At 41.9% G+C, this 22,843-nt stretch overlaps 1 long non-coding RNA gene across 1 annotated transcript in view; it reads left to right on the forward strand.

Moving 5' to 3' along the window:
• LOC125333460 overlaps positions 1–22,380 on the forward strand; it is a 48,367-nt gene extending 25,987 nt beyond the window's left edge. Inside the window, exons 2-3 of the long non-coding RNA XR_007206864.1 lie at positions 14,264–14,440; positions 22,296–22,380. This is a non-coding gene — a long non-coding RNA (uncharacterized LOC125333460). The remainder of the gene's footprint in view (positions 1–14,263; positions 14,441–22,295) is intronic.
• The last annotated feature ends 463 nt before the right edge of the window (positions 22,381–22,843 follow it).

Here is a 22,843-nt window from a genome sequence, read left to right on the forward strand (position 1 = left end):
GCCATGGTCTGGAAGGGTCAGGAGGCATTCCCAGAGATTTCAGGTCTCCTCATATTTTCAGAGGTCACTCTGGTTTACATAAGACATCAAGAGGCTTTTGATGCAGCATGTAAGAGATAGAAAGAGTGTCTCAGTGCAGGAATGTCTCCATTTTCCATATGGGCTCACTGTAAAATCATGCTTTGTGATTAGCGCCCAGCTACGCCACCCTAAGGAGCAGTTGCCTGTTCCAGCTGGTTCCAGGGATCTCTTGGGTTTTAATTCATTTATTTTTTCCATGCCTTGATTTTTTTAACCCTTCTATTTGTCCTATACTCTACTACCCCGGGTAATTTGTATCACAGTGGCCTACAGGCTGATGAAAAATAACTGATTTTTCTCTGCAGTCACCTTATTCACTGTTATTATCCATTGAAATAGCCTGGAAATCCATCTTTCTGATTACTAATTTTTATTTTCATTAATTATTTTCTCCTTCTCACACGCACACTCTTCCCCTCAGCCCAGACCATTTCTCAGTCACCACAATTTTGAAATATGTTTTCATGATGGGGAGAACCTTCCATGGGTTGTGTTCCTTCCCTTCAGATAGGTTTTCACTTCTTTTTGAATTCTACCTGTTTGGCTTAAATAACCCCTTGAACCTTGCTGTTTTCCCATGCTAATTTTATTTTTCTTGCCTTCCGTGTTTCTTTGAAAAGCTGCGCATTCCTTCTGGGACTCTATTATGGTTGCTTAAGTAGCCTCCATGCTGAGTTGAAGGATTTTAATTTCCTCACTTCTGACTTCAGGGCCTTTTTGACTAGCTTCCTCATTTTTTTTTTTTTTAAATCCCCTTTCTAAAGCTTAATGTCACAGTGCTAGGTTTTGTTGCATTCCCTCCCACAAGGACACTGAACTTAATTACACTATGCCCCTTTGTACTTCGTGATTCAGCTAGAGTGAATTCTTCAACTTTCATGTCATTTTCACCTCTAAAGGGGCACTTTGTTGGTACTTTTTTTAAGCAAGAAAGGCAACTTTCAACAGTTATCTTGATTTATAATTCAAATGGAACAGTTCCACAAAGAGCTCTGCAGCCCAGTGAATGTTGCCCTCATCCAGTGCACTCTCTAAAATTACATTTCCTCATCATGGCTGGGGTTGATGAGGAGAGCTGATACTGCAGGTAGAGGTTTTGGGGATTTGGTTTGGTAGAGAAGACCAAGGACTAGAATTACTGGCTAGAGTGACCACGGAGAAGCCTGTCTCTTCTCCACTTCTGTATCTTAGTATAGAGTTGGTACAGATCCTTCCCATGGGTGTCTTGATACCTGGAAATAGGACATCTTCATTTGTTCTGTGGTAGTACTGGGGTTTAAAGCTATCCGCATGACTCAAAGGATGATGTCTGACATCATGGGATTGCCTGCCCTGTCACACAGTGTGAGTGTGACACTTTAGAGTGCTACCTTCGCCTCTGTGAGTCCCTGTGACAGAATCAGAGCTGGGCAGAGTCCCCAGGGCACTGGTCCCTAAATACTTAGCCTGCACATCTCAGAAGCATCAAAAAAATCCCTTATTACCTGGAGGACTGGTACATGACTCATCTGCTTTTGTTCTCCCGTCCTACTTCACCAGTCTGTCTTATAGAAGCCTCTTGACTGCTGATCAAGCTTTTATATTTTATCTGCCCTTCCCCCTGTGCCTCCGGCAGAGTGCCCCCTCTGTTCTTATTTGGGATGTCCAATATCCCCGGGAGTTCAGCTAAATGGCAGTGTAAGGAAGAGTGATTGCTGGCATTTGTTTGACCACTGCTCTCTGTTTTATTGACCACCTTTTGTGATGCTGAGTTGTGTCCCTGGATGTCCCCTGGGGAGGGATGCCTGCCTGTGCAGGGCTCAACTGGAATTTTTGCCTTCTCCTTCACAATCAGATATCTTGTTACTGACACGTAACTGACAGCATGTCTCTCTCTGCATTGTATGCTTACTTTCCCCCTGTTTCCTACTTTAAACAACACCCTTGTGCCTTGTTAGGTTTTTTAAACAATGTTCTGATCCGATTCAGCATTTACCTACCCCAGAAGGCACCCAACAGCCGACATAGGGAATTTCTCTTTCTGCACAGTTCATCACTTCTCACACACTGAAAGATTCTCACATTCCTCTACTCCAGCTGTCTTAGGAGAGTTTTTGAGAAGTCTGTTAAGGTGTCATCTTCTCACTACACAAACCACTCTCAGATATCTTTGTACAATCATTTTAGCAAACAACCACTTCTGGAAGATCAGGATCACTCTAGAGCACCTGCAAGGGAGAGTAGAAAGGGTCCAACTTGACTAAGACAGGGATTAGTGTGGGACATCCAGACAATGGTCTGAGGGAGAAGAGGACTCGTAGGTGTACTTGCCCCTGTTGGTTTGCTCTTCCCAGCCCAGCTCCAAGAGCCATTGCTCACTGTGCTGGGAACCAAGTGTGCAAGTGGAGAGGCACACCCACGAGGCAAACCCAGAGTACCCATTCCTGGAAACCTGTTTATCCTGCCTCTGTGGGGTACCCCCTGTGTCATTCTCTACTTTCCCAAACAAGAAAGTAGCATCTTTCGGATGTGGTAATACAGATTTCACCACCTCTCTGCACCAGGAGCAGAGACACCTTGGCTGCTGTCATGGGCATAAGTTTGGTTTCTTTATCTTCAAGACAAGGAACTGGCATGGCTCTTTCTGAATAAAAGTTTAGCAGACATTCCTGATGGTGTTTCATTGTGAAGTGTAGGAGAAGGCATTTTCTGTTTCTTTATGATAAACATGGAATTTTAACTCTCTGGATCCCCATATTGGCTCATTACAGTGGCTTCTTCACTATGCTGGAATCCTCCTTGGTGTGTTAAGAAGATAGGAGTCTGTCTTACCTGTGTGCAGCTGAACCTCATCATGAGGGAATTGCAGGTAGAGAACTTGGATAATTTGTTATTTTTGTGAACATTCCTGAGGAAGTTTGGCCATCCACTTGATTGCAATCCAGTGAGATCCCATTCTTGGTCTAAGATAGATTGGAAAAAATAATTTGCCTGCTTCATATCAGTGGTCCAATAAACTTAATGGATTTTTTTGTGCTTATTCAGGTTGACAACTGGATGGAGTTGTTTCATACATCAGACAGAAGATTGAAACCCAGCAGCATGAAATTTCAGTGTATAAACTGACTTGCAGATCCCACCATAGGTACTTTGGAAGCAATCTCAGGCTGCTGAATTGCTTCACAACAACAATGTTCCGCAACTGATAATTAGCATGAAGGAAATTACTTTAGCATGTCTTCATGACATTTTTAAGATTTGCTGTCTGGGATGTGAAATATGGTCAAAGTAGCCAGCTTGTCATTTCATCTTCATTTTAAAGAATCTGCTGCCAAAAAGATAATTTTTCTGGAATTTCAAGTGGGAAAAATGCAAATTTAGGGCATGAATAGTAGGAACAAAACGTTTTGTATGTGAACTTTGAAAAACATTATTTTGGTAATACCTTACATTTGCAAGGTAATTATTGTAATAATTTGGTATGTAGAAGTGAAAAAAGGTTTAAAACTGGAAGAAAAGTGTTGCTTAAAATCACGTTCTGCCCCTATTTTCATGCCAAAATTGTCTTCCCAAATTTTCAAGATAATGGCAAATGCTTCCAAAATAGTTCAACACACGAGAAATTACCTGCTTTTGGAAGGGAAAAAATGCACTTAGCAGAGGCAAACCTTTATTTAATTAGCCACAGTGTAAAGGTTTCTTGTATTCCTTTGCAGTTACATGGCCGTGAGAGACTGTGGAGTACCTGAAGGGTAGCTCCTACTGGGACTAATTCAGTCCAGACAGCTCCAAGTATGTTCATTAAGCTCTGGCTGGGTTTCACACAGGTGGGGAAGGTTAGAAAGCAACAGATAGAGAATGGTACTGATTGTGTTAAGCATAAAACACCATCTGTTTCACAAGTAAGAAGGGAACAAAATCGGCATGTCTTGAGGAATACTATCCTGCTGCTAGAAGTCCGCCTTCTTTTTTATTTATTTTTTTATTTTCTTGCTACATTTTCAAGCTTCAGTGTAAAGCAGCTAGAATGTAGAAACCGTAAGCTCATAAATCAGGGGGCTGCTGAAAAGATGCCAAGGTTAAAACTGCCATGGGGGCTTTCAGACTTGTAATACGTCAGGAAAAGAAGGAATTTTAAATAAGTGTTATGGTTGGCAAGAGAGAGGGAGAGAATAGAACAGGGTTTAATTCTAAAGTTCTAAAATAAAGCCAAATAGGCTTGAAAGTCAACTGGTGTAGCAGTTAAAATGCTCTTCACTGACAACTGCTTTCTCTTCACTTTTGAAGAATTAACAAGTAAGAGGGGAAGGTGTGTTGGAATGGCACAGTAACTACGTCAAAATATTGAGTACTTTATTGTTGAATTAGAAAATCTTTTGAGGGTTGCTAGTTAAGAAGAAACATTACAAGCAGATGTAAGTGGCTGAATGCAGATGTGTCTGAGGGCTACAGAGCTTTGTGGACACTGTGAGCCTTGACTGTGGCCATATGGGGAATGAAGAAATTTTCCTCTGTGCTCTGCTTGTAGCAACTTCTGCTTGGAAAAACCATGGGTGGGATTGGGTGGCTGCAGGGCCGCAAACATCTGGTGCCTTGGAACATCAGAATGCAAGACCAAGATTTCTGCAGATCCTGAAGGTGATGGTGCCTCACCCTTTCAGAAATCACCTGTCTGTGTGAAGGGCTTTACTGTGAATCCAGGGACTCAGCCCGTAAGTCCCATTTTTTATAATCTTGGTTTATTATATATCATCCCCAAACTCTGCGTTAGTGGGACTAAAAGTGCAAGAAGTCAAGTAAACTGTAAATCTTAACTGTCACAGATGTAACAAAACTTTAGTGGTATTTCATATTCTTGTTAAAATCTCAGGTCCTGAAATCATAAAGAACTGGAAATCCCCCTTTTTCTTTTTTGGCCTCTCTCTCACTCCCTCACTCTCTCTCTCTCACTTTTTATTTTGTTTTCTGTGTTTTTAATATAGTTCCATTACTTGAACAGGACTAATTTCCTGACCCATTAGACCAATAATGGTTTTCCCAGTTCTTTAGCTGTTAAGTGCTGACCTAGCCTTGACTTGTGCCAGCAAATTGTTCACATTAGAAACAGGATTTTGGGATGTGAGCCAAAGTTTTTACAGGAGAGAGTAGAGATGAGTGTGGGCACATCTCCTGTGCCCAGCAGAGTTTGGTGGGAGTGGAAACAATTGACATCTAGGCTGGCATGAGTCCCTCTGACACACAGGTGATGCAGAGTGGTAGAGAAAAGTCCTGTAACAAATGTTAATTTGTTGCTTCCTCTTCACTTCCCTGAGGAGAAGCATCATAGATATTCACTTCATAACCTTTGCAAGAGCCTGTGCTCACCTTTCAATATTTGTCTTGCAACACTAGCAGATTCAAAGGCTCGATTTTTTATGTTTAGAATAGAATTTTCTAGACAGCTTAGCTCCCATCCAGTGCAGACCCTGAGATTAGCTCAGCTGGTAAGAGCATGGTGCTAAAAACCACCAGCGTGGCAGATTTGATTCCCATATGAGTCATTTACTTAAGAGTTAGACTTGAGGTTTCTTGTGGGTCCCTTCCAACTAAGAATATTGTGTTATAAGAATCTGTGATAAGGTGACCCGCAGAGACGCTTTTAATGGTGTCAGCCTACCTGGAATGTGATTTTTGGTTGGTTCTCTTTAAAACAAGGGCTTTTGTTGCTGTTTAAGAACTCAGGACTCTTTGGTTTATAGAACATTTTAACCATATGTGATTCCCCTCACTGGTGTGCACCTGAACACCCTTTACCATTTAGAAGGGTCTGTTGAAGTACTCCCGAGCTAAGGTAAGACCATGTATCCTCTGTAGAGTGGATGTCTGCTAAGGATGACTGAAGATGAACCTACTGAGAGCAGGACTGCCGAGGCAGGACCTGTCAGGTACATTTGGGTTTGGATTGTTTCTGTGCAGCAATGATGAGGTGAAAAAATGAGACAGGTCAGCAGCTTGGCAGCCTCTGACGAGGGTTCCCAGGGAAAAGGACTGTGCTTTTCAAAAAATTTCCATCTTGTACTTGGCTGAAACCAAGGTCCAAATCTCTTTGCCTCCTTCTGACTGTCTTGGGTGCTTTTAACCAGGGTTAAAGGCACATGAGGCTGGACTGAGAGCTGCTGGTGCTTTTGGACCTCTTGACCTTCCTGTTCAGGTTTATTAACGTGAACTCCTCACCACCTCCTATTTTCCAGCCTGGGTACTTGGTAGCAGAGGTGAATCAAACCCCCTCAGTGTCCTCACCGTAGTGACATGCAGCTTTGGTCACATTTGAAGTGCAGTCAGGCATCATCTCTTACAGAACCGTGGTGTCCCCGGTCACTTTGCTGCGGCACTGATCAGCCAGGGGCTGCTGGGACTGAAGAGGGATGGCCCCAGACGGTTGGCATAGAGACTGAAACATGGGTGGAAAAATGTCAACCCCTCCAAAAACCCTGGGCTATGCCACAAAAAGTTCCAGTCAGTTTTGCAGCAGCTTTAGCTTGTAAAAGTCCCATTTCATCTCCCAGTCAAGCAGTCGTTTTGTGACCTCCAGAGTTTATTGCATAAAGTACAAGACATTAAGTTCATTACCAACTGTAAGGAGTTTTAGCAAACAATAATTAGCAGCACTTAAAAGATATTCTGTAGCCTAAACCACTAAATCCATGGGTATATAACAACCAGCCGTGGAACATATGTGTGTGTAACAGTATCAATATTGAAAGCCCCTACTGTGATGAGCCATAGCAAAGCATTTTTAGTCGACATACTTTTGGGATCGCTAATGATTAATTAGTGTGTATCATAATGTAAAGCAAATGTCACCTCTGCTACCTGGGGCTGCTGTCATTTGAGAGGGGAAACTATTTCCAGTTGAAGAGCGGCTGAAAAATGCAAACAGCATCTCAGCCTGCCATCTCGTGGGCAGAGTCCCACGGCTCCCGCGGGACAGGAACGCGCCCCTCCCGCAGCATTCCCAGCTCTTGGCACCGCTCGGGAATGGCCCACTGGTCTCTCCACAGTGCAGAACGATTTAAAAGGAGAAAAACCTTCAACAGCAAATGTTTTGTCCTCTGTCCCTCTCTGGAGGGCAGCCGCCTGAAAGGGAACGACCTCAGAGGGTTGCTAATAACCAGACAGAGATTTCTGACACCACATGGCAGAGCTGTGTAAATAAAAAGGCAGGATTAGGTGCCTAAGAACCATACTATTACTGACGATTTCTCCCTTAACTAGCCTCATTATTTGAAGGTGTTGCAGTTGAAGCAGTTTGCAAGACAGCCACAGAGCAAAGGCTTTTTGCCTTCGCTGAGGGAAGTCCACGAATTTTCTCTCAGTGTATGAAAATGACATTGCACTTACTCTTGTGTTAATTCACAGCGTTATGTTTTATCCCAGCCCCCTCTTTCTTTTCATTCCTCAACAGCTGCAAGTTTTCAGCATAAATGATATTATTTTATAAATATTTGTTGCTCATTTTTTAAAGTAGCTCTCTGGGAAATTGTTACTAGCCAAGAGGAAATACTACAAATTTAGTCCCACAATAAGATCTAGAAAAAGAGATTTTTCTGTTTGCATTGAGAGAGTGCCAAGATATATCTCTTTGCAGGCTCAGCCTAAAAGTGTTGGTTTACTGATTTTTACAAAAACCAGGGATGTCACAACTGGACTAATAAACATTTTCTATTCAGCATCATTTAATGCAAATGGCTAAACTGATGATTTCAACTAATGCATTTGTCTTCTAAAACTGCAGCATTAAATTTTGTAATCCTACTGTCAAAAAGGCAATATAACATTGTGGATGCCTAAATACCATAATCAGATATCACCGATCTGGACAATTTGTGTGAAGTTAATACAGTTGCAGTTCAGTTTGAAAAGGGGAAGATTTGTTTGATTTATCACTTTTTTTTTGTGCGTGCGAGTTGAAAAGCGTGCTTGATTTCCGCTATGAATTGTATCCGTGCCTCATCACTCCATATTTTTAGAGGTATGCTGACATCCTAAGCGCAGTAGGATCTATACTTGACATTTTAAAGGGGCTTTTATAATTTATGTGGATGTTTGATACAACATATTTTTTCAATCTGTAGTGTTGGGAGGGTCATGAATTTGAGCTTTCATTCTCCATACATTCTAGGAACAGCTAATTTTAAGATGTAAACTCTATAACTTGCATATATTTTCCAATTCTCTGCCTAAACTATATAATGATAACTTATTGTGTAATTGAGAAATTTCTTATGTAAATAATAATAGCTGTAGTGGACAGAATTGTCAGACTTTTATCTAACTAATTGTCAGCATGGGTTTGATTACTTTTGATCTTTTGCTACTTATTGTAGCAGATTAAAAAAACCTTACATTTCATGTTGCTATTTTTTAGCAAATAAAATTCATGGAAATATTCTATTACATGTCAAACAGTACCGTGGTTGTCTGGTAAATAAATAATACTTAAAATGACAGTCTTGTTACTGAGAAATACACAGAGAATAGCAAGGGCAAGGGGATGGGAATTGATGCAGCCAAATTATAGCCATCTCTTCTCTGATAATCCTGACCATAAACAGTGAAATTTCACTTAAATGTCTATTTCAATTTATTAACCTAGCCAGAGCGAAAAGCAACTACTGAAACATTGCTCAACTTCTATGTGTTTTTACTATTTTATTTGATTTTATTCAAAACTCTATTTGTGTTCTGCTTTTATGTTCTTATTTCAGCAAGAACTTGGCAACCTAGAAACTGCAAAGTTCAAGGGATACTTCATTTTCCATCCTCTCTCTTAATCCCTTTATGGAAGGAGAATGTGTGTCTTGTCTAATGTGTTGTTCACAGAGTAGATTTTTTTCTTCTTAAAATATCTGAGATATCTCTTACACTAAAATCTCTCAGGAGGAATGCAAAGGAAAGCTCAGGGAATTTCATAAGAGTTACGGACTTTCTAGTTATTCTAACTCTGCACTCTTGGCTCTGTTCGTCTTGTAATTTAGAAGATTTTCAGAGTGAGATACGGCGGTTCAGGGGTACTTTTGAAATCACAGCACCGGGCCATGAAACTGTTCCCTGACTCTCCTCTAGATGGACCACGACAGTGCTGGGAAATGCTTTTTTTGTTAGTTACGCCACGGGTGTGGGGTCCTCGGGGGCTCCTGGGGCACTGCGGGCTGTGGGAGCTGAGCTGTGCTGTGCTCTCCAGGCTCTCTGTGTCACTGGTGGGGAAGACGCGCCCTGGCAGAGGGAGCTCCCGTGCCAGGAGCTGTGGTGTTGGTGATCCACAGGCAGGACCTCATCCAGCTGGACACTCGTTTTCGTGGGAATAACCAGTCAGAGTTACAGCCCTGCTCTAGTCCTGTGCTGAGCTGTGACCTGTGGGCTGCGAGGGAGGAAGGGCAGTAGCTGAGGATGCAATCAGAGCTCAGCTCTGAGGGAGTGGGATTCCTTTACCTGGAGCCTCCCCAGCCTGCCCCGCCCGGGCCGCGTGTGCGGGGCTGCAGGTGAGCCCACCCCGGGCTGTAACGCTGTCATGTGTCTGCTGGGAATACAATCCAGCTATTGCTTACATGCACACTGTCATACACAGCCTGTGATATGCATCTGTTCAGAGCTATTCAGCATATTCTATTAATATTTAAGGTGTAATTACATTATTAACGCATTACATAAAGAGGGTGCAGCGTTAGCTTGTGTTAACTGGATTTATTCTCCTCCTGAGCTTTCAGTCAATCTTCCTTGGACCTGCCATGTTCCGAACACGAAAGAACACATTTCTCTCTCCAAAGGCCAGCTTTGCAGACAGTGTGTATGTTAAATAAAGTGCATTCACTGATTTTGTGAAGACACTACACAAGGCTGAATGCCGAGTTTCATAGACATATACTGCTAAAATTGCCTTGCCTATTATAAAGATAAAAATATCTTTTTGTTCAAATGTTCTGCTTGCTTCTTTACAAATGAAGGAGTTAAATACTGAAAGGCAGGTGGATGCTGTAACTACTTTAGAAAAAGATGAATAGGGCTGATGGCTAAAGCTACAGGGAATCTATTGAAGGTCCAGATGCAGACATGGCTCTTACTCTACACACAGTTCAAAGTGGGGTGAAGCTGCCTGGTTAATTGGCTATGAAATAACTAACCTCTGGGAGAAAATTGCCCTTGTAGTTAATTGCTTGTGTTCAGGGTAACATGTAGCCACCTGGCTGATTAGTGCCCTTACCTATATTTACACCCACCCGCGTTTAAATGCAGGCAGTATTGTCAGGCTAGCTGTGTGCATTCATCTAGTGGCCCTCATAGATTAAAGAAAATATGGCCATCAAGGTCAGTTTTTCTTTTCATTCTTCTTTTATCTCCTTCTGAATCCCCCATTTCTCACATAAGAAGAGCAAATTCAATCCTGAAGTAAATCCGCTGGCTTTAGCAGAACAGTAATGGAATGAATTTTGTCTCAATTGTTTAGTTTGGTCATATTACAGAATCATCAGGGCTAGAGTGGGGAAGTAAACTGACTTATGGAAGTCAGCAGGCAAGGCTGCTGAATGAGTGGAAGGAAAGCAAATAGAAATAGAGACAGGAAGTTGCAGTGTTTTTATGATGGAAAATTTTATGGGAATAGGTAGGACAAACAGCACTCAAAGAAGGTATTAAGCTTTTCTGAGGTGGAGAGATGGAGAGGAGGGTCTACTGGTGTTCCCACTATGTATTAGAATTTTTGTTCAACAGAGTCTTCAAATGTAAGAAAAACCTTTCTTAGTGTAAAAGTAATCAAACACTGGGACAGGTTGCCCAGAGTAATGGACTCTCTATCCTTGGATCTATTCAAAACCTGACTGGACATGGTCCTGGGCAGCCTCATCTAGCTGGCCTTGTGTTGAGGAGAGGGTTGGAGAATCCACAAACTTTACTCTAACCTCAGTCTTTCTGTGCTTTTTAAAATTCTGTGACTAGGTTAATATTTGTCATTATCTTACTGTTTTACATTTGTCTTTATTTTCTTTGACTGGTAGGTAGTTAATTTGGTTTTCTTTTTATGTGAATGACTATTATTTTACTCTTTCATTTATTTAGTTGAAATGTAAACTTTGTAAAGAGAAATGTACGCTATTTCTTTTATTGATAAAGACTGTAGTACAGTTGAAGGTATAGGGAAGCTAAATGGAAACCTTGCACCAATGGAATGCAGCAGATCTGCGAGAATTGTGGCAGGAGAGTAGGATTAACACATCACAACTCTAAGTGATAAGGACCTGACAAGGGTAATTTCCTTCACACTTTTGTACAAGGATCTATATATACAGAACTTGCACTTGAGAGATAACACAGACATAAAAATATACATAAAAATGGTGTGACAGAAAAAGATTATGTTAACAACTATTTCCCAGTCTGTAAAATGTGGGGAAAGTGTATAAATTCATGGGCTGGTATGAGAAATTGTCTCCCTTAACTCTATTGTGTTATAATGAGGACCTTCCACTTGTATTAAAAATGGAGCCTTTAGAACCTAGCAACAAAAAGGATCCATTTGTATTAAAGATTTGTTTAAGGATGGACATTTTAAATCGTTTGACCAATTTGTAGAAGATTTTAATATTCCTGGAGCTCAGTTTTCCCATTTCCTTTGGCTAAGACATGCTGTTCTTTGTGAATTAAAGAAAGGTATAGAAATGCAAATGTAGCAGATTGAAAAATTGTTGTACAAAGAGACTGTCTCACTAAATTGATTTCAAGGCTATATAGGACATTGTCAGTATCCTTAGACAAAGGCAAATTGGAAGTTAAAGAGAAAAATGAGAGAGATTTAGGTAAAAATCTTAATATACAAGAATGGAAACAGACAGTTTAATAAAATGGATTTGTATGAAAATAAGACATCAGGTTGTTCAATTTAAGTATATCCTGTTCAGAGAACCTATTTATGCCCTCTAAAATGGCAGAAATATATAAGGAGACTATCCCATAATAATAGCAAGGTACTGCATAGGGGGTAATGTGTACATATACTTAGATATTGTATGGACATCAAATGGTTTCACAGAAAGGTGTCAGGAAGTCTGCTATGCAAAATGAGATGTTTTGGTGTGTTCAGACTGAATTTTAGACTTGTTGATTACACCAGTGGGAGAGAGATATTTCTTGATGTGTTTCAAGGGATTTTTAACAATTTCTTCCTGTGTTTAAACAGGAAGACATTAGAAGGCCAGAGGAGAAAGATGGTCTGTGTTATCTGTGGCAGAATATTTAATTTATTCGATGCCTCAGCATTTTATTATTAAATTTTCCACAAGAGTAGTGGACAGACTAAAATAAGTTTAAGCTTGTGAGGTGTATGGGTCAGGTGGAAGCAAAGGCCATATAAACAGGTAGACAATGAAGATGCTGAGATGTGGCCAAGACACAGCACTTACCTGAAAAGAGGTGAAAATCTCAGGGCACTGCAAAGCTATTATTGTGCAATTTCTTAGGGGGATAGTAAAATAAAATACTAAAGAAGCACTGAAATAATCATTAAAAGAATATCCAGAGTTTTGAAACTTTTTCCTGATGCCTGAGTTGAGAAAATCTTGACTCTGCATGGTGAATGGAGTTGGTGCTGTGATTGTTATGGACTAATTTACCTTTGTGAGAGCTGGTCAGTCATTCCTACCACAGATGGATGTCTGGCTCACAAGGAGAGGTCCCTTCTCCATTGCTGGTTATGTGGGGAAGATGAACTGAGGTTTCTGCTGGGGTTTCTCTCTGTGACAAAATGTCCCAGAAGTTTCTGCAGTGACAAACTCCCTCTGCACCTGTTCCCTTGCATGTCAGTGACATCTGCTCTGGGCTCTGCTGGGTCTCCTCACCTTTTCCAGCATGGTGGCACACTCTTAATCAGGAGTGATTAAGTCCTGCAAAGTAAGACTGTGCCTCGTTTCATTTTTTCTGTTGACTGAAAGTGGCACCTCGGCCGTCCTGGTGAGACGACAGCAGAGTTATCAAGGGCCAGTCCTGCAGCTCCGGGCAGGCGTCGTGTTTGTCTTCACTGGATGCCATAGTTGCAGGTGGTGAAGATACACAGCTCACACCTTCTACTCACTTTGTGCCAAAACCTTATGTCTTAGCTCTGGAACTCTAAATCACACATCCCACACATTCAGTGGGGTGTTTTTGTGCTGAGAATTCGGGTGACCGATGCCTGCAGTGTGTGCAAACAGACAGCAGCAGTGTTCCACAGGAGCCATAAGCAGTGTAGCTCCTTGGCAGGACGCAGGTAGAGCTTCACAAGCCAATCTCTCAGCTGGACATTCAGGATGTCATTCTGGAGTTCTCTGTGCAATTCTGAGATCTGTCTGGTTGAAAGCTAAATTTTGCTTTGATATCTCCTACTCATTACTTTCTCCCAGTGAAATTGCAACGCTGTCAGGCATCTGCTTTTCACCCACCCAGTTCAGCAGATGACAGTGCTACTTCATAGACTCCTGTAAAATGAAAGAGGATTTTTTTTTATATTCTATAAAGTTTGTTATTTTTCAGCCAAAGTTGGCTCATTCTTCTCGATCCTAAATAAATGTATTTTCTTCTTCCAATAAATGAAAGACCAACAGTTTATAGAAGGAAACAAAAGGGATGACTTTAAATGTAGTCTTACTAATGAGTTAATCAGCATGTTTGAATGCTAATAAGCACAAGTTGATAACTGGATCATCTCTTTTCTATTGTCCACTGGGAAGCTACATTTAGGAAATTAATTCAAAATTCGTATTTAACTCACTTTGCTTATGAATTAATGTGCGTATTTAAATCTACCATGCAACAGTGCCTTTGGTATCTGCTTTTATTTTTCCTGTCTCCTTCCTCCATTAATAATTACTATTCTCTAATAAAAATTAGAGGAGAGAGGAAATACTACTGATCATGAATTCTAGCACTGTCATGCAAAGGTTGCCTCTAGAGCCTGCAATCACTTATTCTTTAAATAAAGGCTTCTGATTCTTGCCTTTGCATCTGGAGTATCTGTTGTCCCTGTGTGACATCAGTAAAGTCTTTCCCGACCGACTCAGGTGTCTCTTGCAAAAAGACTGGCCTTGATGCCTGAGGAGTGCCAGCGATGTTGGGTTAGGCGGGGAGGGGAACGCAGCTGCTGTCAGGTGCGCTCACAGCCTTTGGAAACGCCAGTCATTTCAATTCCTTGTATTTGCAGGACTGGCAGAAAAAATGTCTGATGGTTGCTTCTTCAAGTCTGCTGCACAGGATCGCTCAGGAGGCTCTGGAGAGCTCAGCAGAGCAGTCACAGACAGCAGCCCTGGAGAGCCGGAGGCTGCGTCCAGTCCTGGTGCTTCCAGCCCCGAGGCACGGGGATGCTCTTGTCAGCTCGCAGGTAACAGTGAGTGGAACGAGAGAGGTGAGCCTGAGAAGCAGCTCCTGCACCACAAATCAGTAAAGGTTCCTTATTGCAAGGGGTGGAGCAGAAGGAAATCTCCCGTGTACAAACGTCATGTCCGTGGAATAGATTGATTCCCTGAGTGTGATCCCACCAACTGCTGATCGCCAAACCTCCTGATACCTCTCCTGCCTTGTTTGGCAATAGAAAACTGTTTAGCTTTTCCTGTTAATTTTTGTAGTTACCATTAAAGGCAATACCACAACTAACATTATATCAGGCCAAATTACACTAGTGTGCTGCTTCTATTTTTTTTTCTTTCATGCTGTGGCATTTCCTTTCCCTTGAAAACACTCTTTCACTCAGCCTAGCAATTAACTGCTTGAACAGTATAATAAGGAAGCAATTAAGAGGTGACAGAGAAAAATTAACACTCCATTTCACATTAAAGGCCAAGTGAGTATCCTGGCCATTGTGAGTTAAATGTGTCTTTGAAAACCCATAGTTTGGATGTATTTTCCTTTTGAATAAGAAGCCAGCTCCATGTTTTTTAGTCTAGAGTCCCAATCTGAAAATGGATGATAACTAATTGGATGCTGTCTGCTTAAACAGGCTGTATTAATTGCAGTTTGTTCTCCCGTAAGTGTCAAGGAAAACAAAATCTTTGTAATGTGTAGGCACAATGTATGCAGCCTCAATTTGAATATGCATGTATCGGGGCAAATAAAGCGGACTACTGCATGCAATGTTGCCATGGCAGGCAGCATTTGCATAATAAATAACAGCTATCATGAGACTTTCTTTATGAAGTTCTCTCCTGTGTTGTCAGCCATAAGAGCTGGCAATAAAGGAGCCAATATTGAGAAAGTAAGAGTGTGTTTTGCTTGCAAATGCAACGCCCCGACCACAGTCATTGTCAGGCTTCAGATCGGTGCTCTGAGGAGCACAGGGGGTTGCATTGCTCTGCAGTGCAGCTCCAGCCCATCAGCCACGCAAAATGTGGCTCCAAAAGTGTTGTGTGTGAGGGCAGACTTTCCAGATCTGTGCCGTGGGTGCCCCAGGGCTGGCATGAGGTCATTGGTGCAGCCTGTCACGCAGCATTGACCCAAGACCCGTGATTCTTTTAAAGGTTGGACTTGATGATCTTGGAGGACTTTTCCAGTCTTAGTGACTCCATGCTCTGTGATTTGTGACAACCGAACAGGTGGGACACACTGGAGAGGCTCCAGTGGTGATGCTTTTTAGTTTACAAGCAGCCTTTATAATACTCCAAACTTTTGTGTACATTTTTTAGCAGTCAGTAAGATCAAGATGCACTGTAAAAGCTCTTGGGCTGGGATGTGCCAGTGAAATCATGGATGTGTTGCTCTAATTCCAGAGGAAGTGAGGTTGTTCTGTGTCTCAGAGATGGTGGTTTCTGCCCTGTGTCTCCAAATATCCAAAACATTAGGGAGAGCAAAGGGAAGGTCTGGGTTGGAACATAAGAAAGAACCTTGGGAATTAAAGGTGAGAATAAATGCAAAGCTGAGGCTGTGTGCCTGGAGGTGGCTGAGCATGGAGAAATATGGCTGTTTTGGCATGAAGTGAAGGACAGGACCGGCTCGAGGAGGCTCCTGCAAGGCTCACTGAGGCAAATGCTGCTGCTGGTAACCAGCCTGTTCATATTTGTTGAGCAATCCAGTTTGTAATTCAATTCTGAAAAGAGGGAGAGGATGGTAACTTATACACCAAAATAATCAGACTGAGACAAGGGGAATCCCTGTGTTCCTCTGGTTGGAAGTACACAGCTTTCCTATTCCTGTGCCAGAAAATTATACTGAGGCTTTCCAGGCTCCTGGAAAACAAAGCACCAAGTTCTGGAAAATTTTCAGCAAACAAACAAGCAAATACTGTCATGGTTCATATGCATGGGTTTAATGAGCTTTGATTAGGATTTTAATTTTGTTGGTAGATGCGATTTGACTGAATGCTCTTACATGTGATTTAAATAAGGAATCAACTCTTTTGTCCCATCCCAGCCTTTACCAATAAAACTTTAATGATGAAGGGGTTGGTAGTACTGGATAACTGGTGATACTGGTCTGTGTGTGGATAGGCAGAGTGAGAATTATTGTTGGTAAGTCCTTGGCTTTTCCATAACTTATTGAAAAATAAAACAATGCTGAAACTTATAAGAGGCTTTTCAGAGTGACTACCAGTTGCTAACATAAAGCAGGTCCCTGGTTTGGTTTGACATTTGGAATCTGCATGGGGATTTTTGTTTTACTTTTCTATATCAATTGTATTTAATAACAGATGTAGTCTCGTCACATAATTTTTGCTGTCTTTAAAAAATTGTAAGGAATAAGCTGACTATCAGTATTATATGAAAAGTAAGCAATGATTTCCAGGTTTTATTTTGCTCTAAATGCCAGGAATTATACCTTTATCTGGATCTATTTTTTAGCTAATGGATGGATCATGTAATATCTATAGTATGTAATATCTTCTCCTAAACAGAAAAGAAAAAAGTCTCTTCAAACAAGTAACCCCAGATCTCATACAACAGCACAGCATGTGTCAATTCACACTGTGTCATGTGACATGAAACTACTTAATACAACCTGACTTGGAGTGACATTTGTATTGCCCATATCATAGAATAAAAAAATAACACTTTCACAAGTGAGGAATTATCTTTTCCAGTTGATGGTATTTTGCTATTTGCAGGTAAAAGTGAAAACCAGGTAAGGGTTAGTGAGCTACCTTGAAAAGAAATATTACAGTAGGGAAGAGATTTGATAAGGGCCTAACCATGCTGGCAACGCAAGCAAAAGAATTGGTTCTGTTCATGAAAGGATGGCTCTGTCTTTAGATGTGATTTGAACTGAAGCAGGGGAAAACCCAGAGAAGAGATCTCAGCTTTTGAACAACAGGCTTGTGAGCTAATTAAGGATGAAATACAATTTTAAGGAAGGAAAAGAAAACCTTATCTATTGCCAAGGACTGAGGGCATGTTTTAATCCCACACTTCCCACTGCAGGGGATAGGTAATGCAGGGACACCCCAAAGATGTCCCTTTGTGGAGCACGGGGCAAAAGGCACCAATGCTGCCTGTTCTCCTCACCATCTCGCCACTGTGCTGTAGCTGCTCATGTTGCCTCGTGAGAGGGCAGTTCTGGGCTCTATTCCTACCCTGAAGACATTGAATTTTATGATTTATTCTTAAAAATCCTAATCTGATCCACAGCTAAGAGCAGTGCGTCCTATAAATGCTGGACAGGGAAGTAGCTTATGAGTAGTGAGAGTCATCCACAGGCTCTGGTACTTTTTCTGCTCACAAGAAAACCCCCAATCCTTCTGGAGGCTTTTCTGTTTAGACTGGATCTTCTGCATACCCACAGGAATCCCTTTGCAGTAGCATCTCATGGTGACCTGCAGTCGTCCCCCTTTGCAGTTCACCATCTTCCCGTTGCTCTTAAAGCATCTCCTCATTGTGTATTCCTAAAAAGCATCATCACACAGCTGTTGCAGCCCTTATCCCCTAGTCCCCAGCTGCACGTGGTGCTGTAGGGTATTTTCACAAGCCCTTTCCTGTAGCCCAGGAACTGCAAGTGGATGTTACCTTTCAAAAATGGCCGTGGAAATAACCTGACAACTGGGAAGACAGATGGCAAAAACATCCTGCCACAGTTCTTTCCCTGCCAGAATTTCTGTGGAGGGCAGTAAATGTCTCCATTTTGGATGAGACTGGGTGATTTCTGCCAGCTGCTTGGGTATCGGTGCTCCTTGGAGGAACTCTCCTCCTCTGGTAGTTTCTTAAGCCCTGAAAAGCAAGAAACACATTCACACTGTGATATTTAAGATCCTTCTGGACAAAACCTTGTAACCTCATTGGTCTCTACAAAGTTACACAGCTCTGAACAAATTGCACCTTGCCCAGCATGCTGGTACTTGTGTATTTCTTTGACTTCAAAGTATGGAGATATTGGGAAGATTAATTGTAAATTTATTTCAGGTGTTTTCACAGATTTTTTACAAGCCATATGAATAAGCATGCAATGAATATTTCTTGCTCTCCTGCCATGGCCCCATGCTGCCACTGCCATGGCAACCACAAAATCTCCTCTCCTTCCCTATCTTGTCTGCTCAGCTGGGGAGCCTCTGTGAGTGATGCCACAGCCGTGGCAGTGCCTCTTTCCAGAACTGGGGCCACTTCTTCCTATTTCCCAACTCTTCACTGCAAGATCCCCCTCTCAGTAGCTGGAGATGGGAGCTCGTCTGCCCTCTTCGACCCAGGTTAGTCCAGGGGAATAGTCAGTCACATTCCTGCTGTGGGAAATGAGGGAGGAAGGACACAGTAGCTAAGGTCTCCCACTAGTTAGGACTTCTCCAAGCAATGCCTGGGAGAGTCTGGATGATTCTTTGTGGACATGTTTATATGCGTGGCCACTACATATAATTTCTTACTGAAAACGGACAGTTTCAAAGCTCTTTAATCAAATTTTGAAGGTTTAAAAATGTGGTGCATTTTATACAGGGAATATGTCTTTTTCTTCACAGAGGGAGGAAGGCACATATCAAATCTTAGAAACAAAAATAACACAACAATTTTGCAAACCACCATGAAATAAGGATTTATGAGTTTGTTGATCTCCCCTGGGGACCTGAGTGCAATAAAAGCAGGAATTGTGCTGACTGGGGTGGAAGTGAGGAATGTGTTCAACTTGAAGGCAAATGGTTTTGTGGCACAATCCAGGGATAGAGGCTGGATGATCTCAGCTGTCACTCAGACTGTTAATCCCTCAAATCTTTAGCGCTTGAGGATTAATTTCTGTAAATATTGTGCCAAATATAATAGTCTCTCTATCTCTCACACTATTAGATGGCTATGAACTACAAGGAGCCTTTTGTCTCCCTAATAGGATTCATCCCTAATTCCAAAGTCATAAATCATGAGTTTAAAATAAAAAAAACCCATAAAACATTTTCCACAGGTAGAAAGATAGCAGTAGGGCAGCTGTAAAGCCGTAATCCTGGGCTATACTCCTGCCCTTTACACCAGTCCTACAGCAGGAACAGGCCAGGAGCAGCAGTGCTTGCTTGGTTCTGCTTTATCCTGATACAGAAGATTTCCAGGGTGACAAAGAAGGGACAATAATTCAGTGCCCTTCCATTGCTGTATCTTGATTTGGGGGTAAGGGTGTACACTCCGAATGACCCAACCAATGTGAAAACAAAGTAGAAAAATAAAAACTGAAGTAGTGGCAATAAACACGTTTCAATTTTCAGCTCTGAAGGACCTTTTGTTTTGAAATATTAGCTCATTTTTACTTTCTGAGAAGTCAGACTTGAGATACAGAATTCTGCTTTCATGGCTCCACATCATTTGAGGTTAGTGAGTATTATTCTCATTATATTAAATTTTCTCCCAGTTTGGGATGGCAAACAATGCAAAATTAAAAAATAAATAAATGTTTAGGTTATTGACAGCTTGCATTTGGGTCAGAACTCCTTAAGTCCAGTATCTTAACATTTTCATTATAGCTGTTAAACATGCCATTTCACTCCAAATGATAATTAATTAGCTTTGAAGGTGTGAAGTGAAATCAAAATCCAGAATGAGTTAAGACTTTCACACTTTTGCTTTTAGGTGAAAGTGAATATAAAAATAGAGGAACACTGGATGCAAATGGTTTCACTGCTGTGGTTCCTAGAGTCTAAGAATAAATGGTTATCTTTCTGTAAAAGTGATCTAATGGGATTTTGAAATGAAAAGGTTTTCTTTATTGGAACATTAACTAGATTCTTTGAAAAAATGGAAAGCTGAAAATTTTGGTCTGTCAGCACCCTAGTAAAGATAGAAAACCTGTTATATCTGTGTTAAAAGTATAACAAGATCGTGTAACTAGAAATTGAAGAAGTCAGCAAAAATTAGAAAGAAAGGAGGCTGGTTTTAAAGTGAGATTAATTAACCATTGAAGGAGCATCCCAAGGGGCACAGTGCCTTTTCTAGCACTTAAAGTCCGTAACTCATGATGGGATATCTTTTTCAAGAAAATTCTGTATCAGTGCAAATTGTTCAAAAGGGTCTAGGGGTCACAGGGGGAAGTCTGGGTCGTTCAGATTGGAGGGAATCATGGTGTCCTCCTTTGGCCTTGGTGTCTGTGGGTTCAGCCTGCGTGGGACAGGTCAGAGTGAGGTGCACAGGCTGAGGGGTGTCTGCTCTGGGAAGGAGAGAGTTTGGCTGATGAATGGGGTGCAGGTGTGCTGCCTTCTGCAGGTGAAGCACAGGGGTCCATCGTGAGCTCCCTCTGGAGTAAAACATGTCCAGAGACGTTGGAGGATGGGGCAGACTTTGCCCAGGACGGGGCAGACTTTGCCCAGTGGTTTGCACTTGTCTGGTTTTCCTTATCCCTTCTGCTGCTCCCACATCTGTGAGCGAGAGCTGCTCCAAACCTGCTGTTAAACTCTGCTGCTGCTGTTGAACCCGTATTAACCTGAAGGCATTAGAGAAATTGGTTGGAAAGCTCAAATCATTCTTGGGGGTCAGGAAGAAGAGTCTTAGAAATGACAAAGAAGAAAATAGGAGTCAATGAGACACACAAAGGTAGGGGAAAAATACTCTCTTTTACAAAATCCAGTGACTGAGGAAATTCCCCTGAGGAAGGAGAGTAAGGTGCTTCCTACATGACAGCGAATGACACCTTTTTTGTGTACTGTGGCTTGACAGTTACATTTTCTGAGATGCAAGTGAGAAAAGAGGCTCTAACTCTTTTCCCAGAATTATTGCTAATGCACATCCCAGCTCTTCTCCATTTCCATGTTCTCCATTTCTAATCCAGATCTTCCCCTGCTTCCACTGAATCCTGTACTAGCCCTTGCTGCACAATAAGATTTGAATGACTAAAAGACCATGGAAAAAGGGAATGGGCCATCTTTCTGCTTCCTGCCCTATAAACAAGCTCCCTCTGTGGCAGCGCCTGGGTGATGGATCATCAGCAGAGGGAACCACAATTCCCAGTGACACCAGGAGATTCAGCATGGAAACACAACCATGTGCTGTGGTGGAACCAAGAGGTGTCTGGTGCATTTGCTGTTTCGTGGGATTATGGACTATGGGCCTCTGCAATCCTGGACAAGGGAAAAGGGAACACACAACCTAAGGCAGAGTTTAGGTGCTTTGTGAAGAGTGAGGTCCCAGTCATCCCATGGAATGTGATGACTCAGGCCCCTGTGACTATCTCTGGTTTTCCAGTGGTAGCCCTGCTCCAGGAGTCTCCTCGTGGTCCTTTCACCCGCTGTGAGGTGGATGCAGCTGCTCTCAGCAGGAGAACAACACACACACTCCAGCATCGTAACCTAGAGAGATGAAGCAGTGAAGTGCCAGACTCTCCATCCTCCTGTGTCAGGCACAAGGAACTGAAAAGGGGGGAATAACTGGCTGCAGCGTCTGATCCTGGAAATTCTGACTTCGGTGTGCATTTACGTATTTCATGGGTTCAGGCCTTTTTGCAGTCTGCAACCACTTTTGCCTGTTCCACTTGCTGTCACTCCATCCCATGCAAGGATGGGATTAATCCCCCTAATACCTGCTGCAGAATTTTTATGTTTCCTTCTGATGAAGGAAAAAGGGATCTAAAAGGATTGTAGCAGGCTAAATGGAATATGCAATTTTTGAGTGTGTGTGAAGCCTTTTAGGCAGCAGTTACATGATCTCGGAGCAAGGCTCGGTCAAACAGCTCGTGTTGTTTCTTGGAGGTTACAGCTCCTTAGCAGAGAAATCCCCAGCTGCTCTGCCTCCTTCCCTCAACTCTCCAGTTGAATATCATGTTTGCTTTCGTCTTGTCTTATTTTTCTTCCCTTTTTCCAGGGATCCTTGCTCGCTGAATTCCTGATGGTTTTAATGCCTGATTCATAGCCTTTGGCTTGTGAGGTGCTGCAACAGGGAGGCTGATGTAAGTCCAGCTCTTGTTCTTCTAATTCTGTTCTCTAAATTCAGCTTCACGGGGTAACAGATAAAAAACCCCAGCCTTCCCTGCAGGTCTCATGATGGCCTTGATCTTTATGTTTTTTCAGCTCCAGCCCCATAAACCTTCGAAGCTAACCTTGCAGCTGCATCCTGCTAGGCTCTCCCACACAGGTCAATCTCATTTCTAGTTTTGATTGTTACAGTTTAAAGATAGAATTTCCCTTTCTTGCTTCACAGCATTCAAATGCTAATTAGTTCCCTTAAACGTCTAGGAAGTTATCCCAGTTTACACATATATGGTTTATTAACTCATGTTCATTTCAAACCTGTTCTTTGATGTAGGCTAATGGAATTATTCTTTTAGAATCTCTTTAAAAGGTGACTTCTCTTTCTTTCTTGATGGATAGTGTTTCTCTGAAGCACATTTGTGAGTGTTTGCCTTTGGAAAA

The sequence above is a fragment of the Corvus hawaiiensis genome, chromosome 14 (genome assembly GCF_020740725.1).
Source record: "Corvus hawaiiensis isolate bCorHaw1 chromosome 14, bCorHaw1.pri.cur, whole genome shotgun sequence".
NCBI classification, from domain to species: Eukaryota; Metazoa; Chordata; class Aves; order Passeriformes; family Corvidae; genus Corvus; species Corvus hawaiiensis.